This window comes from Osmerus mordax, chromosome 20 (assembly GCF_038355195.1).
Source record: "Osmerus mordax isolate fOsmMor3 chromosome 20, fOsmMor3.pri, whole genome shotgun sequence".
NCBI classification, from domain to species: domain Eukaryota; kingdom Metazoa; phylum Chordata; class Actinopteri; order Osmeriformes; family Osmeridae; genus Osmerus; species Osmerus mordax.
In genome coordinates this window covers 11,819,122-11,838,168 of record NC_090069.1, presented here as the reverse complement: position 1 = coordinate 11,838,168, position 19,047 = coordinate 11,819,122, and the positions used below count along the sequence as shown (strand labels likewise).

At 40.9% G+C, this 19,047-nt stretch overlaps 1 protein-coding gene across 2 annotated transcripts in view; it reads right to left on the bottom strand.

The window, feature by feature from the left end:
• Positions 1–19,047, bottom strand: part of tor4aa (torsin family 4, member Aa) — a 38,961-nt gene that overhangs the window by 5,444 nt on the left and 14,470 nt on the right. The window contains exon 1 of one of the 2 annotated variants that reach the window (XM_067258352.1): positions 2,537–2,663. The exons of the other annotated variant lie outside the window; for it this stretch is intronic. The gene's annotated coding sequence lies outside the window, so the exon portion shown is untranslated. Of the gene's footprint in view, positions 1–2,536; positions 2,664–19,047 lie in introns of those variants that run through there. 2 annotated transcript variants of the gene reach the window in all.

The window sequence follows — 19,047 nt, the reverse complement described above, 5'->3', positions numbered from 1 at the left end:
CCGTTCAAATGTTGAGCATTAAATTATCTGCACGGTCTGTAGAGATATTGGGACGAAGCTGCAATACAGTACATAACAGAAAGTGTTTCATTCTGCAGAAATTGTGTAAATGTTTAATGTAACAAATACATTTATTATAACACCTCAATTGTTATCATTTGTATAATATTACAGCTCATCTTCGTTGGTCAAAGGCACAATTTTTACCCGGACGTGACTTTTGTGCATGGAAAAGTGAAACGTAGCCTAAATATAGGGCTACTTGTCCAAAGGACAAGTGCCTCAAAAATCTAATGTCAGGCCATGAATTATCACGGTCACTAGATATTACGACTTTCACTTGGTGCTATTCACTGACAGTAAAAAAAAAAAAAAAATTATATGAGCACTGCTGTTCGTAGACTAGCTCCAGAGATCGTTGCTGCGTTGCTAAATGATAGGACACGTCACCAACTCTCCACTCATTCTCCTCGGACCATCCATTTAATTGGCTTTGACGGCCATCAGGTCTCGGCAATTCCTCATTTGCCCTCTCATGTCTACTTGGTTCGAAATTATACGGCTGCGGGCCATCATACACATTAGTGTTTTTTGCCACCTCTTCTTCATCCCAGTCAGTCGCCATAGTTCTAGTACTAGGCAGAACTTCTCTCCTCCACGACTCCCAAACGTGATGTCATCGCCGATTTGCGCTAATATGCTAACGACAAAAACGGCTCTTTAACACCATTTGGAGACACCATTTGGAGATATTTTAAATGATATACATATCTTGAGTGCTTCATGTACCCATTAATGAACAGTAGTGTTTAACCTGCCATATGGCCTTTAAATGAAAACATTGCAATCGCCTGGCTTTGACGAGGGGGCGGAGAATTCGCATCAGCTGTGTGCTTGGCCATCAAGTGGTATCTCAGACTGGACGTGCTGCGATGATAGCTCAGGTCACAGCGACGAAACACACAGATCACTTTGGTCTTGTCAATGGAACCATCTGGCAACTTTTTAAAAGTAAACTTTCCATTCAGAATCTTATTGGCATCCATTTTGGCGTCTCGCGCTCGCCATCCACTCCAAACGTTAGCCTACTACTCTTTAGCCGGCTCGGAAGCCCAAATAAGTGTGCGCGGCGTGCCTGTTGTTTGGTTTCCGGTCTAGCTAGATTGTAGTTTTTCTAACGTCACGAGTTGTTGCAACAACATGTGAAAAAAACGACAAAGTTTGCTAGGCCAAAAAGAACGTTAATCTCGCGATAAAGAAATTGACGCCGTTAAAATGGGTTTGTGTTAACGGCGTTAACTGACAGCACTATCTAGTATAAATTGTTTCGAATCATATCAGCCAAGCCCAACATCTAAACACACTATAACTGATTAGAAGCCAAGACTCATGATAAGCCAAATGTTACTGGAAAGGACACCACTTGGTCAACACACAATGCTTGTTTTAGTATGCCAAAACATAATTCCCTATTGGGATTTTATTTTTTGGCAGAATTATACAAATTCTCATGTTATCTCATGTATCAGTAATTTGAATAGGTATTAGAGGAATTATTTATGAACAGACCATTAGAAGAGACAATATCATATTTTTCCAGTATAAACCTCCTATTTAGGCTGTTATCGTAGATGGCGCAAATTAGTTCCCACTTTTAATGTTTCAGTGTGCCAAATTTAATATAAAATGTATTACAATACTTAGCAAGAGAGAGAGTGTGTGTGTGTAGAGAGATGGCTATATATGACTATTTCCTGTCTTACAAAACCAGCCAAGTATCAACAAATATTTTCCTAATTTATGGTGGTCCTAATCAAAGTCTTAACCCCCTTTGTACCCCATTGCAGATCAAACCATACTCAACCCCCCAAAAAGTAAATCATTTTGGTACAAGTCTCACTTTTCACCCTAGTTTATGACTTGGTAAATAAAGAGAAAGCACAAAGTTCCAGATAGAATTCGTATTTATGTCAAACCCAGTCACTCCCCCTCACAACATTAAACGCTGAGTTCTGGAAAGCATGGTTTACTTGGAACAAAGCTAGCTTGAGTTCTTAGAAACATAGTTTAAGTCTGAATGCCTGCAGACAAAGGGCTGAGAAAGGCTGATACTGTCCTGCAGGTACAATCGGTAAGTTTCTATCATTAAATATATTTTTCCCAATTCACATAAAGTTTGCCTGAGACAGGGGCAGCATTCCTGGCATTCTAGAGCTTTCCCTAAATTTGGTATTTTAGACCCATATGCTGACTCCATTTCCTTCCTGCTGGTCTCTGTTACAGCTCTCTCTCACCAGTTAAACACATGCAGACAGACAGGAAGACAGACACACACATTTAAGTTATGAAATATTCCGCAACGGATGGTTCTAGTCGGAAGTGAATAGAGAATTAGAATTAAACAGGCCAGAGGCCGGAATTAACAGTTGCATGTGCCTCATCCTCCCATTGAAAATGCCAAACAGAAAGAGAAGTTGACTGAAGAGATGTTGGAGGGGCGAGGAATGGAGAAATGCAGGAAAAACAGTCTGCCTACCTTGACAGGAGATGTAATCAAGCTTCAGGAATGGGACTGCGTCCTCTAGAATTGTTCCACTTATATGTGGAGAGAGGAATGAATAGTCCTTTAGAAAAACCTTCAAAGCAACTGCGACTGAGAGAACCACTCCTATCTCTCTCTATCTCACCCTGCCCATTCTAACTCTACAGACTCCTCCCACTTCCTCTTTTTCTAGACTTATTTCTCATCTCTCATTCTAGACTCTTTTATTATGCTAAATAATACAAACCCTTTTTACAGATTTTTTGTGTGTATGAAACCATTCCACTCTTCCTATGTCAGTTAAATGAATGTCACATTAATTTGTACAAAATACATTCATTTTATGGCTTTCTCTGATTTAACTGAGAGGTGTGCTACCTCATTGCTTTTGAATTTGCATGTGAAAGCAAACATGTAACATGAGCTTAATATGGTGCATTTCCATTTTTGTACATACAAAACACTGAAACTTTTAGCCTAAATGTAGGAGAATAAAATGGTAGAAGCAGCTAGTCAGTCAGATTTTAACCTCCTCTTTTATGCATTTGATACCCTAGTTGAATAGCTGCAAAAAGACTAAGGGCATGTACACTGGGTTGAATAGGTCCTGAGGACATCCTGAAGAAGTCCTGAAGGTCCTGATGAAAATAGATATAACCTTATTTCAGGTATGTTTTGTGTGTTGAATGCCTTATTCATGGTGAATGAGGAGTCAGGTGGCTGAGCGGTTAGGGAATCGGGCTAGTAATCACAAGGTTGCCGATTCGATTCCCGGCTGTGCAAAATGACGTTGTGTCCTTGGGTCCTTGGGTCCACTTCACCCTACTTGCCTCGGGGGAATGTCCCTGTACTTACTGTAAGTCGCTCTGGATAAGAGTGTCCGCTAAATGACTAAATGTAAATGACTAAATGAATGAATGAAGCAATTGTATTCATAACAACAATACAGGGAAATGTCCAACTAAAACAAGTTTATTAATGTCAAGTAAAGGGGATTATCTTTCCTAGTTCTTTGGTTACACTTGAGAATATAAAACCATTTAAACCATTGCCATATATTGCACCCATGCAATTTTTTGCACCCATATCATATTTGCACTAAGCACCCTATTTGTATTTTTATATTGTACATTATAGCTATTTTATACTTTATATTTATTTGATTTTACATACCTATCCCCTTACTATTAGTTAATTAGACTTTGAACCTCTTGTATAGTATAGTTAGACTTGTTTAAACTTACACCACTTATTTAATATTTAATCCTATATGTTGAATGTATGCACCTTCCTGCCAAAGTAAATTCCTTGTCTGTACAAACTTTCATGGCGATTAAAACCCTTTCTGATTCTGATAATTTTTGCTATATTGGAGCTATATGTTAGTCATTACTTCAAGCAGCAAAGCTTCAGAAGCAACCTTTGTCTTTCTCACTTTTCTTATTGGAGGCAAAGCAGTGACGCTTCGTAGGCAACCTATCGAGTTTGTACCTTTTCTTATTGGGGGCCAAAAAGTGCCTTGTGTGGCACAAGGGAACTCAGTGCTAGCCTAACATCACAACGTCGTCACACGTTAGTAACAACGCATAGATACGACGTTCTTGTAAGACAGACAGCGATATCAGCGAGCCCTCAGCATTAGTACCGTAGCTAAAAGTCTAAGAAAGTTGAGGCTACTTGGTTCCCATTCTTTCTTTTGGTAAGCAGTCTCACCAGTCCTACCCGGCATCATGGAGCCAACAAGCTAAATACTTATTTAGCACTAGCGTTGTTACCTGCATATACCTACAGCTGGCAGCTGTGACCTAGCCTGGCTCTGCCCTCCTACGTACTTCCGCTCAATTTGGATTTTGCTTCTGTACTAGGTCTGGGATTTCGGTGTATTAGTCGGTTTTTGTAAACAAAATTTTTGTAGGTCCAATCAGCGAACAGAGGGAGTGGCTGAGAATGAAGACGTTGATGTCGTTCGCTAGTTTGAGTTGTAGTTCAGTGAAGGCAGCGGAGTCGCTGCCTAATATCCAAAAGTTAAAGCCGGAGCAAGAACAATCTTTGTAAGTTTTGTTGGTGGCCATTATTTTGTGGCCCCCCTCCCCACGGGGTTCGGGAAAAGTTTTATTTTCCAGCTATGGCAGCTAGCTTACAGTAGTGGTGAAGGAGTTGGCTAAGGCGAACGCAAGCGATTGGTTATAGCAGATCAGAGTGACTCTGGGCAGATCCAATAGTTTTAAACTTTATCAGAGTACCCGCCTTCAAGGAAGTTAATGCTTGTCAATGAAACGATCCCAGACCCTCTGTACAAATAAAATGTACGAGGGTCTGGTTAGGACCAGGCTAGCTGTGACCCATTTTGCTCCTTAGATTTAGACCTAGACCCGGTAAATTGTAGAGCTAGCTAACTACTGTAACTACTGCTGTGTGGGAATCGCAGGAGTTAACCAGTCCAAGGGCGTACAAAAATACAGAAGCACACCCCACAATTTCCCCAGAAATTGTACCCTCTCTAGTTATGATTAGGATTCCTCCACTAGGAGGAACCTATCGTATTTGTTAGTTTTATCAGGATTCCTCCAGTAGGCCCTGACACACATGCAAGCTTGGAGCCACGCACACACATGCCAGGCTTCCTGGCAAGGCTGGGCTGACAAGAAGACTTTATGTGGCTAGTTTGGCCACAGCTAATGTTATTGGAAAACATCCAAAAATAACCAATGAAACATGAAAATAGCAAAAAACAAGGAAAATATTAATCCACCAGTCATTTTTACATTTTAACTATGGAGGCATATATTGAATAAATGTTAACTCCTCTGTTGTTTTGGACTGGATTTGAGCACTCATTGGGCTGGACATTTTTGCTGGACCTGGCAACCCTGAAAATGTTTGATACCAGATAACATTGGGTGGCAGATGAATTTCGAACAGCTAGCCTGCCTAGCTATCCAGCTGCATGAAAAGATAAGTAGCCGTGCTAACACATGACGTTGCGGCAATTTGGTAACCCGCAACGTTACCTTCGGGCAACGTCGTGGCAACGTCGTAGCAAGTCATTATATATAGTGAATGTTGCCAGTTGGTCCCGTGGACAACTTTGCCACAACGTTGTACCTTGGTCGGCTGGTTACGTTATTTTTAGTCCAGTCGACAACGTTGCCGTGACGTCGTACCTAGGTCGGCGGGATACGTTATTTTTGGTCCTGTGGGCAACGTTGCCACAACATCGTACCTTGGTCGGCTGGTTACGTTATTTTTAGTCCAGTCGACAACGTTGCCGTGACGTCGTACCTAGGTCGGCTGGATGCGTTATTTTTTGGTCCTGTGGACAACGTTGCCGCGACATCGTACCTTGGTCGGCTGGATACGTTAAAATTTAGTACCATTGGTTACGTTGCTAGCCTGGGTGCCAGCCAAACTTAGCCCGCCCACAAAAAAATTGGGTTGGGAAGTTGGGTCTGGGGTAGCTCGGTTGGGGAAAAACTATGTCCGAACAAGAGCTGTTCGGACCAATCAAATTGTCAGGGCGGGCTTTATACGATGATGGACAGATGATCAACAGTAACGTAATCAACCACATCACCAAAGAGCGCTTGGGTTGAATTTGTTTTCAACAAACAACATACTACGTTGCTCTGATTGGTTGTAGGTCTATCCAATTGAGTGAAGAGGCATTTTTTTCCGGGTTCGGTTGAAACACGCCCCATACTCACAGCCCAACAGAGCGGTATCAGACTCATATTCTGACTAGAATTATGAGTATGACAACGTCAGGCTATTACGTTGCCGTTATGTCGCTCTTTGGTCCTAGGACAACGGATCTTGAGTGCAAGTGGTTTATCCAGAGATGGAGATCACACTTGACTGCTCTCAGTTCTGACAGTTTTGTAATGTAGTCTACAGGAATTTCAATCACACACAATATTAAATGTTGCATCCTAGCACGTATAAATGTAGGCAATGCATGTAATTCATGTGCAACTCAGCCCCAGCATTTTCTCATATGCAGAAATGTAGCTTTAATAAATAAATACTTCACTGAATTTAGAATATAATTTAGTCTTTCATCTTTACTATAAACATGTACAAAAGCAATGAATTGGTGAAGTGTAACATGATAAAGAAAACATTCTTTGTATAGCACACCAAAGCTGTATGACACACAATGCAAATTTGTGCTCCAATAATTTTGTAATACAAAATTGTTAAATGTGACCAAAAGGTAGGCGACTCTGCTCCCTGAGCAAGGGGAGTGGCAGGGGGAAGTGGCAGTCGTGGTAAATCACAACTTAAAACATGTTTCTATAAAAATACTAAGATTGATACATGGACATTATAAAAAGATATATATATCAGTGTGAACAGATGCGTCTCTCTATCACAACTCAAGTGGTCATATCGTCATAGCTGAATACACAGCTATGACGATAATAACCATAGGCCAACAAAGTTTGACAGTGGGACCACAAAAAAAGGCTTTTAACATCAGTGGACCAGAAGTAGTAGTGTGAAGTATTGAAGCATGTCAAGCCTACTTCCTTTTATAAGTGTACTTCTTATTACGCGGGGGGTATCTGGGGCTGCCTCCGCCATTCTTTTAAATCGACTCTCCGCCAAGAGACCCGCCCTTCTCTGACTCTGATTGGCCATGAACCTGAAAAAAAAACGATCAAACCAGCAATGACAGCAAATATTACCCAATCAGGGGCAGAATAGGACGAGTCTTCACAGAATTCGGGTGGGATGATTTGCATGGGATACTGCATTGAAGACAACTCAAAATACGGTACAAAACCCGTCCAGTATTGATTCAAAATGGGACGTGCTATTTTATTCTCAAATATGGGACAATTCCGTATTTTAAGGGACGGGTGGCAACCCTACCTAGCACTGTGTCCCAGGGAAATTATGGTAAAGTGATGATTGAAAGTTTATAAGAGTGACAATAATTTTACGAGCCATGGCAACCCTAAAGGCTATGTTTTGAAGCAAAAGCATTGACTTAAAACTTTTGCATCACCAGATGCCATACCCCTAGGTGTCAACTTTGGTCTGGTGGAGGAGAACCCATTGGGGACCCAGGAACACAGCTGGCAGCCAGGCAAGTGCAAAGACACAAGTGCATAAGACACTCAAAAAATACTCAAAGCATTGCCAACTCATTGTAAGGCATACCTAAGTTGTTCTGATCGTGGTGGGGGGAAAACATATTTGTCAAAACAACAAATGTTGTCATACTAATGCTTTGTATACCCCATTCAGCTGTACCATCTTGGGCAAAGACCATTCAAGGTAACATTTGTTATTTACATCAATGTTACAGCTAATATAGAAGAACCACAGTGTATGCCAATCATGCAAACTCTTGTAAACTCATTTTACTTGTCCTTAATTACAGACACATTACAGGTTATGCTCCGGAAGATGGAGACATTGGAGGAGAACCAGCGAGAGGCTCTCCTATTCAGGCGATTACAGGGCAGACACACTGAAGAGGTGCCAGTAATGGACCTACAGGGGCACCAAACACAGGCTGAACTCCAAGACCTTGAGGAGTGCCTTAAGGTGCTGGAGTTCCAAAAGAGAGTGGTAGGTGTTTGGAAATGCCATGAACTATGGGTTACATGCAGCGTTCAACATTCAAATTGGTGCTGACTATAAGTTCATGACTTCTAATTGCAGACGCTGCAAAAAAAAGTTGAATTCGGGGGTGGGAGAGAACGCTGTGGAGCTCCTCATAGAGGAGACACTCAAACACGCCCCGGCAGCCCATTCAAAACAAGCCAGGTGAATGAATCAAGATTGCAGCTTCCATATCCAACCTTTCACATGGCTATGTGACAAAAAACTAGAATCACATAATATTTTTTTATGATGTATATTATTTTAGATGTGTTTTTTTATGACTTGTGCAATATGTTGATAGGACACTAACTTTTTTGTGCTTCATTGTCAGGGCCAACAGACAGGACCTGTAGCGGGGACTGTCAGAAGATTTTAATTCACTGTTTGGCACTTTGTTTTAAATAAAATGACTGAATGTGACATGGAAATGCTGCCTTGTTTATGATAAGCTTGAGTTAGGCTACACATAACACAAATAGTCCTCCTAAAGTTGTCTACCGTGTAGCCTAATATACAAGAACAAGTAGCATTTTAGGCATATGAGGTCTGCATATGAACCGCCCCAATATAAGTAGTAGAATTGAGAAATATAGGTTACTTAATGAACGTAGCAGTTACGGACTGGCAACGTCGCAAAATGACGTTGCCGTTACCAACTGGCATTTTTCACTTATCACGTTGCCGTTACCAACTGGCATTTTTCACTTATCACATTGCCGCAACATTGCAAAAGACGTTGCTGAAACGAATGTTTGGTCAGAGAATGTCTAATATAGGGAGAACTGCCACTCTCTGGAAATTCCGGGTTCTGATCGGGTTGCAGTTCCACTCTAGTTCCATATAAGGGCACTAACAAGCGAATGCAGAATTAATGGAGGTCTATGGAGCCAAAATCCACTCAGGATATAATTTTTGTCTAGTAATTTGAATTCAGAATTCAAAAGAGGAGGCAATAAAAATACAAACTGCTGGGTGTTAGATCTTTGACAAAGTCGCCTTTATGTTCTAAAAAGCCTTTTAAAATGTCAATGACGTCATACACATCGTACGACCAGAGATACTACTTTACGGCAAGCTCTGGTCACTTCCTTTTTTCTCTCGAGGCATCGACAACACAGCTGACAGGTTAGGCTCTCCCTGTCAATACACATGCTAGAAAGAGTTTTGGCTTGCTAATGTTGTTGATAATGGTGCTAATGCTCTGACATTCTGATTCCGCTTCGGATGCCATCAAGCGGGACCTCTGGTCGTAGTCAGTCCTTCACTAACCAATCAGCATTCATTAGCAGAATGCTAGCGTGTTATGGGCAACAACGACTCACCCTGTAAGAAATCGAAAGGACAGTACTCGTTCATTCAACTTTCGACCTATAATTCATGTGAAACATGCAAAAACTACAATAAAATCAGAGATTTCTCAACAACAATCATGCGAAAGAGACAGATTTAGCCGTTTAGCTCCATAGACTCCCATTCAGCATGCACTTGCTCGCGATCACCCCCAGTCTAACTCTGGTGGAACTGCAACCAAATTTAGTACAATGGGGCTTAAAGATCCTGTAAAGTCAATTCCATGATTTGCTTCTCAGTACATTATATACGTGTGAAATGAGTTCCTGAAAGCATGTGCAAAGCACTAAAACTTTGTCGCACCGAAAAGTGTAGTTAGACCGTAGAACAGTTTCTCTTCCGTTTTCAGATCAGGTTTTAATTGGCGGGGCCAAAAAGTTACCCATCTACGTCATTTCGACCCATCTACGTCAGATCACTGAATGGCTCCTCCTGCTGTACTGTTATTGTAGCCTACATCAGCTAGCTAGCTAGCTAGCTTCAGGATGTCTCCCTCCACCCGCAACTGCATCTTCCCTGGATGCAAAAACTTCAGCTGCGCTACAACACTATTTAATTTCCCTATTGATGAGGAAGGAAAAATGTGGATTGAGGTGGATTGATTTTGTGAAGAGCCACGCTGATGGAAAGCTTCGGATAAACTCCAACAGCCGCCTCTGCAGTGGATAAGAGAGTCTGCTAAATGACTAAATGCAGTGACCATTTCACGGCGGATAGTTTTAACATGGACCAGAGACACACGGCTTCTCTTGCAGCGCGGAGCCGTACTGAGCATCTCCCTCCCGGCCGTTCCTCCTCCGGGTCGCACCTGGAGCTGGACCAGGAGTTCATCACTCTGTTCTGTGTGCTTTTTATAATTATACTAGATAACTTTTCCAGAGGTATCTCTGGTATGAGTTAGTGCAAACCGCTAAATTGATATTCGGCTACTCGGTGTAGAATGATGGGATTTTGGTGAAATGGTAGCTAATGTGTTAGAAGTAGCCTAGTTGGAGAGCTCACTGTCTGCTGTCTCTGGTGTCCATTTTTACTGTTACAGCTCAGGGGAACATTTCATTTATATGCATCTGTATGTTTCACTCATTGAACAAATAAATTCTAATTCTATATTGTTTTGTTCGGCTTGACATAGCGTCTATTATCTGGGTCGGAGGTAGGCATTGGGCAGCGAGGGGCGGAGCTTCAGCTCCTTCAGGCGACACGCCCCCCCAGTCTCAAGCAGAGAAGACTGCTGATTTTTTCATGATTTCTAAGCCTAATTTAACATACTTGTCTGTGTTATTTTTTCATTCGAATTTTGATGGGTAGTTAATAACACATTATTCTGTGGTGTGGTGAACTTAAAACTCGTTTTCAGGTCCACTTTACAGGATCTTCAATAAAGTAACCGAACACAGAGTTTCCCAGCAGTGAGAATAGTTCACTGGGATAAGACAGGCTCCTTTGAAATGTAAGGTCCTTGGATCAAATCCAGCCACAGTCGTCAAGTATATTGTGATACCGGATTATCTGTTTAGCGAAGCCAAGTATTCCACAGTAGCTGTCTAGCAGTACAATCATAATGGTAACGATAACGTTTCATTCTCAGGGGATTTATATTTATACTCAGAACTAGGAGTCTATGGCAGCCCATAGAACCGATTAGTGAAAAGTTTCGAATTTTGGCAAGCTGATTGGGAACCGTCTCCTGATTATTGTCACCAAGTTTCATGTCGACCACTGAAGCACTATAGCGCCACCAAGGGGTCAAAGTTGGAAGTGTGTTTACGCCCATAACTTTTGAACCGTAGGACTGTTTTTCTTAATTGAGGTATCATTGGATTCCTTAGATGCAGACGATTCGACTGAACCCTGTGACGTCATTGTCGTCATGATGGTTTTTCCGTCATTTGTATCGTACGAAAAGCCAACTTTATCGAACTCCTCCTTGGCGGTTGCTCCGATTTTCATGAAAATCGTAACAGATCATCTTCAGACCATGCCGACAAAAAAACTTTTGAATTTTATCGATAAGTCAAACCGTTCACGAGTAACGCGCAAACAAATTTGACAAAGAGCACGCCAAAGCAGACGTGAGGCCTTGTCTCTGCAACGGTTTACCGTATGGAGACGAAACTTCGGAAATATCATCACGAGGATGTAATCTAATCATCTTCCTACCACAATCACCTTGAATTGTCAAAATATGACTGAATTACAGCTGTTTATACTTGGGTCAAATCTGACAAAGCTCGCCACGAGAGAAACAACTTCCTTTTTTTAATAAAGTAACCGAACAACAGCGAGAATAGGTCACTGGGGTAAGATGGGCTCCTTTGAAACGCAAGGTCGTAGGATCGAATCCAGCCACAGTCATCAAGCATGTCTTGATACCGGAACATCTGTTTAGCGAAGCGAGGTACACCACAGTAACTGTCTAGCAGTATAATCACAATGGTAATGATAACATTTCATTGTCAGGGGATTTATAGACAAGAAGAAGCGGATTCATTGTGCTTTGTAGATATAACGCTGTTACATCTAGCCAGCGCATTTTGTCTCAAAATGACATATTTACCAAACACATCGGCTTATCGCTTCAAAACTCGGTATACGTCTTTTGCGCAACGCCATGAATGTAATCTAAAGTTTCAGGGTAGCGCCACCGGGTTGCCGAAAAGTATATTGCGATTTAAAAAGTTTTGCTGTGCTTCTTTAGCTACTGAATTTCCATATCGAATGCTGCTTGGCCCCTTCATTGCTGCTTGCAGCTATATTTAGGATTCCTCCTTAAGGAGGAAACCTATTGTTATTGTTAGTTTTATTATTATTAGGATTCCTCCGTAAGGAGGAAACCTATTGTTATTGTTAGTTTTATTATTAGGATTCCTCCGTAAGGACATCTGAGGATGTCCAAACAATTTGGTGTCATGTGATCACTGGGCGTGGCCGCAGGATGCAAAAATGTGTTTTGGCCAATAACTGTTGATTTGTTTGCCTTTATTAAATGATTCCTTTGTCTCATGATAGCTTGGGACATCCCATGTGTGACACATGATAATTTGTGATAACAGCCGAATTGATCCGGCCGCCATTTTGAATTACAGAAAAAACACGTTTTCTCTACTCCTCCTACAAATCTTTTCCAATCTTCACCAAATTTGGCAGAGATTATCTTTAGACCAAGCCTCACAACGCCCATCACATGGTTTTTTTATTTTCAAAAACGTTTTCCCGTTACAGCCAATCAAAATGTGAAGTTAAGCCATCAAACAGGAAGTTGGGTCGTATCTCAGCAAATCTTTGATGGATTCACACCAAACTTGGTATATGGACTCGGAACCCTGTTCTAAGGATGTCTAAAATGTTTTCTCAGTCATATGACTGCTTGGCCACCTCATTGCTGCTTGCAGCTATATTACCAGAGATGATCTTCAGACCAAGCCTCACAAAAGTTATCCCATGGCGTTTTGATTTTCTAAACCGTTTGTCCGGCACAGCCAATCAAAATCAGCAAAAAAGCAACCAAACAGGAAGTTGGGTCAAATCTCTGCAAATCTTTGAGATATCAACACGTAACTTGGTATATCACAAGGAAGACACTACAACATGTTACCATGTGCAAAGGCTATTTCATATCTCCAAAAATGGTTCATATAAAGCAAATTGAATTTATCGCTAACGCTAAAATAACGCTTTACACATCCACTGGTCAAAAACTGATACTTTGATTCAATCACAAGTTCATATGAAGACTCTTGAGAATGTTTAGTACACAAATCTGAGGAAAAGTTGACTGTAACATGAAAAGTCGATTTATGGTGAATATTTGAAACATGCATGCTTGGCTAATTGCTAAGGAAATTTCCAATGTAATGTCTCCCTCTGCTCCTCAGCGGGCGGGGTCCACATTCTCACACACTCAGACTTTCCCTTGACACACGCGCAAGCTTAGCGAGACACATACACAACATTTCAGGCAATTGTGGGCTGACCAAGCCCCCACTCATTCCTTGGCTTGAAGTGAAGGCCCTTGTGGATCTTGATGGTAATGCATTTTAGAAAAAGTTCTCAAAATCTTGAAACATTGATAGTATAGGCCATGAGTAACTACCACACCACAAATGACCCACCATTACCCATAGGAGGCGCTACGGCCACGCCCCAATTGTCAATTTTCAAAGTGATGGCATTTCTACCCCATCATTCTAAAATGCCCGAAACTATACATGCCTTATTTATCATGGGAAAATATACAGTGGTGACCCATACAGTCCACCATGTACGGTGAACATTTTGAAAATTTACAAATATCTTCGTATGAACCATGACTCCAATTGACTAAAAATGTGGTTTGATGAGTAGGCCACATGTAGTTATGCTTGTTTGAGACCACAATAGCTATGGGAATAAGAGGGAGTGCAATAAGGAGGATGTGAAACTCAATGCTCTGAGTTGGTGCATGTCAGTCTAGGCAGAGGTAGCCTTTCAAACCTCTACAGCCACGCCCCAATTTGCCCATTTTCAAAGTGATGCCAGTTGCATCCCATTTGTCCCAAAATTCTGAAATTCATTAGATATGCCTTATTTCTCATGAGGAACAAAAAAGCCTCAATAACCTATAACGGCCGCCATATTGGATTTTTCTGTATAATAAAGATAAATAAAACAAGTTTTTTTGCTACTCCTCATTCAATTCTGATCCAAACTTCCCCAGAATTGGCCCACATCATCGTCAGAGCAACCCTCACTCATGTATTCAACAGACTTTTGATTTTCACAACCGTTTGTCTGGTACAGCCAATCAAATTTGGCAACAAAGCAACCAAACAGGAAGTTGGGTCAAATCTCAGCAGATCTTTAAGATATCAACACCAAACTTGGTCTTTCACGTGGAAGACACTACAACATGTTACCATGTGCAAAGGCATCTTCATATGTCCAAAAATGATTGATATAAGGCAAATCTAATTTATTGCTAACGCTAAAATAATGCTTTACACATCCGCAGGTCAAAAAATGACACTCTGATTAAGTTAAAAGTTCATATGAAGACTCTTGAGAATGTTTAGTACACAAATCTGAGAAAAAGTTGACTGTAAGATGAAAAGTAGACTTTTGTTGAATATTTGAAACATGAATGCTTGGCTAATTGCTAGGGAAATTTCCAATGAAATGTCTCCCCTGCTCCTCAGCACACGCGCGCTCCACATTCTCCCACACTCAGCCTTTCCCTTGACACACGTGCAAGCTTGGCGAGACACACACAACATTTCAGGAGAGTGTGGGCTGACCAAGCCCCCACTCATTGCTTGGTCTTTAGCAAAGGCCCATGTGGATCTTGATGGTATTGCATTTCCGATTTTGTGTGCAATGGTAAAAAGTTCTCAAACTCCTGAAACATTGATAGTATAGGCCAAGAGTAACTACCACACCACAAATGGCTCAATATCACCCATAGGTGACGCTACAGGCCACTCCCTGATACACAAAGATACAAGGCTTTCTGGAATGGGTAGGCTCACCAAGCCCCCTCCTTTCACTCCTTGGCTTGAAATAAAAGCCCTTGTGGATCTTGATGGTATTGCATTTCAGATTTGGTATCCCATTGGTAAGTCTACAGCATGGATTTTTCTATACAGTGACAATTTGTGAAGAATATACATTTTTCAATGGTTCGCAATGTTACGCCTGCGCCTGGACGCGCCGCGCAGTGCCACGATCGGCTACGATCGGCTACGAATGAGCAAAAGCTGTTCTCACCTTTCTGCAACTCTGAGCTTTCCTTTACGCTGACATGGTACATAAACATGGCATTGGCTATATCCCAGCATTGATCCTTATGTATGTTGTCCTTGTAAAATTGTTGCTGACATACAACAACTCCCTGTGCTTTTCAACTTCGAGAATTCATTTGATGCTGATTTTAGAAATCGACTTGGGGGTTCTCTCTCGGTAGGCTATGTCTGCATGTGTGTTGTGTGCAACGTGTGACAACTCGTTTCTCTCAAACAAACAAAACAACTACGGGCATGCTAGCTCAACGGATCAATCCGTTTATTTTCATTTGTTTTCATCAGGGTAACCACAAAGGACGTTTGTTACCAACATTGTGTAATTATAAAGTCTACAACTTTACAAATATTCACCGTAGTCTACAATCAATGTAGTAAAATCTTAATAACATGTTTTTTTATTCAAATATATCAACTAATATGGTGTATTTCATCATCCTGCAGCCGATTTCGCAAGCGTCTTGTGAAAAAATTCGACCAGCTGCCAAAACGATCGCTGCAGATCGCAGGCGATCGCAGGCAATTGCAGCGCTTCGCAGCCAGTGTGGTCGGTCCCATTTTATAACATGGGCGACGAAAGAAAAAAGGAGGCTCTTCCAGGCGCGTCGCAGCAGATCGCAGCCGATCGCAGGCAGTGTGTCCCAGGCGTTAGGAGGAATCCGGCACATTGATACTACAAGCTAATTTGGCACATTGATAATACATCCGAGTGGGTACCCCCACACCAAATATGGGACACCTTCGACTGTAGGGGGCACCACAGGCCACACCCTAAAGTCCAATTTTCAACGTGATGGCATTTCCAACCCATTGCACCAATTCTTCTGAAACTTGGTGTACATGCCTCATTTCCCATGGGGAACAAAAAAGCCTCAAGGACCCATAAGGTCCACCATGATGGATTTTCCTGTACAGTGATAATTTGGGAAAACCTTCAAAATTCCTCTCCTCTTGAACCAAAGTTCCAATTGACTTGACATTTTGAACATATATGTATCATGGATGTATCTAAAGACGTTACTTAAGACAGTTGAATCAAATACAAAATGGCTGAAAGGGGTGTACTTATGTAAATGTACACATTGCCTCAATATGTTTGTGTCACTAAATCAAATGTCATTTTGAATGATGGTTTTTCAAACCTAATAGGGTTTGAAACATCACTCTGAAGTACCATAAATAATTTCACCTTGGTATGTCAAAATATGATTGAATTACAGCTGTTTGGCCGAATCGAACAATCCGTGCTACAGGAGAAACGGCTTCCTTTTTTGTACAGTAATTGACTACGTATTATCATCCTTGAGGGTAGCTCAATGGGTTGAAAAGTGTCCTACAAAGTGCAAGGTCACAGGTTCGAATCCAGGCACAGTATTTTGGCCTGTCATAATTTTGATTACTTGTTTAAACAGGCACACATCATTCTGAAATACCATGCGCAATTTCATGCAATTTCACCTTGAAATGTCAACCGTTTCTTAACCTTTGTCCCAAAGCTGATCTTAAACCAATACTCATATCACACAGTTGGAGCACAGCTAGATAATCAGCGTCAGCACCCTTGGGTACTCAGCATGCAGTGCGGCATGTCAAAAAACGCAAAGACAAATGGAAAATGGAAAATAGTTTGGTTACAACAGCCGTGCGAGGGATTTCAGTTGTTGTGTCCGTTCAGTTAAATGTTTGTAATGTTATTGTTGGTTAGTTAATGTAATCTTGTTGGTCACCCTGATTGTGCATGTTGTGTAGTTTAATGGGACCAGAGAGTCGGCTGCTGTACTGTCACAGGCTATTCTCGCAAGGAGCTGAATATGAGCGCTGCCCTAGCCCAGTTGCCCACATGACTATTGTTAGTTGTGCATTGACTGAGAGTCTGGAACGAGATCAACTCAAGAAGAGTTTCAATATCCTATAAAAAGTTAATTCTCAGCCCTTACTAATCATAAAATCTCAGCACTTTGTGTGTAGCAGAGAGGCTAGAGAGACTGATTTGTAACCTTACACTAGTGATGGGCATTCCGGCTCTTTTTTGTGAGCCGGCTCGTATGGCTCAGCTCACTAAAAAGAGCCGGCTCTTTTGGCTCCCTAACGGCTCTTTAAAAAATACATGTTTTAACTATGAATTTGACTATGATAGGTGTGAAAACAATTTGATTAAATTATTAAATGAAATCATACTCGACCGTAACCACATATCTTTAAAAATGCATTGATTTGTCATGGCTCTCCTCCGAGTTTTGACTACTCTGACTGTGTGAGTTGTCTCGGCCCTCCCTCATGCAGGATTGACAGGAACAGACGATGATCGTGTACACCTTTAAGCCTATAAGTATTTTTTCGTTGTTCTTTGAATTAGTCAATTATTTTAAATACAATTAAAATTCATTATTTCATAATCATTTAGTTTTTATAGGCTGTATTAATCTATAAAAAATAGTCGGCTCTTCAGATATGCGAGCCAGCTCCCGACGTTCACCTTCAAGAGCCGGCTCTTAGAGCCGGATCGTTCGCGAACGACCCATCACTACCTTATACTCATGATTTCAAATCCCTGTTCAGCCTATTGTTGTTGGCCAAACATGAAGTAGTTTTGCTCTCTTGTTGTCCAAGTCTCGATCTTCTACAGTGTACATGTTTATAATATTTTGCCATTTTGCGGAGGAATCCGCATTGCTGCTTGCAGCTATATTTTCCTATTGGAACCGCTTTGTTGAAAATATTTGTTGGGAAAAAGTCTGGTTGTTGCCCCAAAAGTACTTATTATTGAACAAAATCTAAGAAGTTTCCTTTAAGATTTTACATAGATATTATCCTGCAAGTGACTACATGAGAAAGTATAAAAAGGATATACTTTTTAATTGTACCTTTTGTGACGAGCACCCAGAGACAGTGGTTCATCTGTTCTGGCATTGTACTCATACTAAAAAACTAAATCTCTCTAAATTTAGTATTTTGTACTTCTGTGGAAAGATGTATTATTTGGTTTCGTTTCCTTTGATTTAAGTAACAAGATACATTTTATGTAATTAATTTAGTTTTATTACTTGCCAAATTTCATATCCATAAATGTAAATTTAGTGACAAAAACCCTGTTTTCTTGTCTTGCAAAAAGAAATGTATCAATACTTCCATAATAATCCAATACTCTACCAACAAAAAAGCACTTAAATTTATAAATGTTTTTTTGTCCCTTGAGGTCTTTGTTTAAAAGGTCTGTACCCCAGGGGCGTGTTCCATCAACGTTGATTAAGGAAAAGCGAGATTTAGTTCGCCAAGTCTCACTTACTTTAGCGAGAGTTCCGTTCCATTAAGGTGGCTTATTTTAGTTCTAGCTACATAACCAAGGTAACTTATACTTCGGAACTAGCCTGATCCGTGTCAGGCTAAAAGTCAATCTAAACTAAAATGTGTTGCAAATAATTTAAAACAGACGGAAACAGAATCTCAAAAGACAGTTCCATCGAGTAAATTCCTGCGCGCAAAGCACTTTAGTCCGTGTTCGATAACGTAAATTCAGACTTTTTGAAGTGCAGACATGTTTACTTCATATCCAAAAAATATATTAATTTAAGTTAAGACATAATGGCACTTTAACTGTTTTCAAAAGCCATTGGTTATTGACATAAGGCCTTAGAAACTAAGCAGAGCGTCTAGACAAGTTACAATCAATTATGGCGTATCCGTTCTTTGACAACTCTGTGGTGGATGAAGGTGCTCAGATTATACAAAGAGCATTTATCCCACCAGCCACAAGGGTCTTCAGAG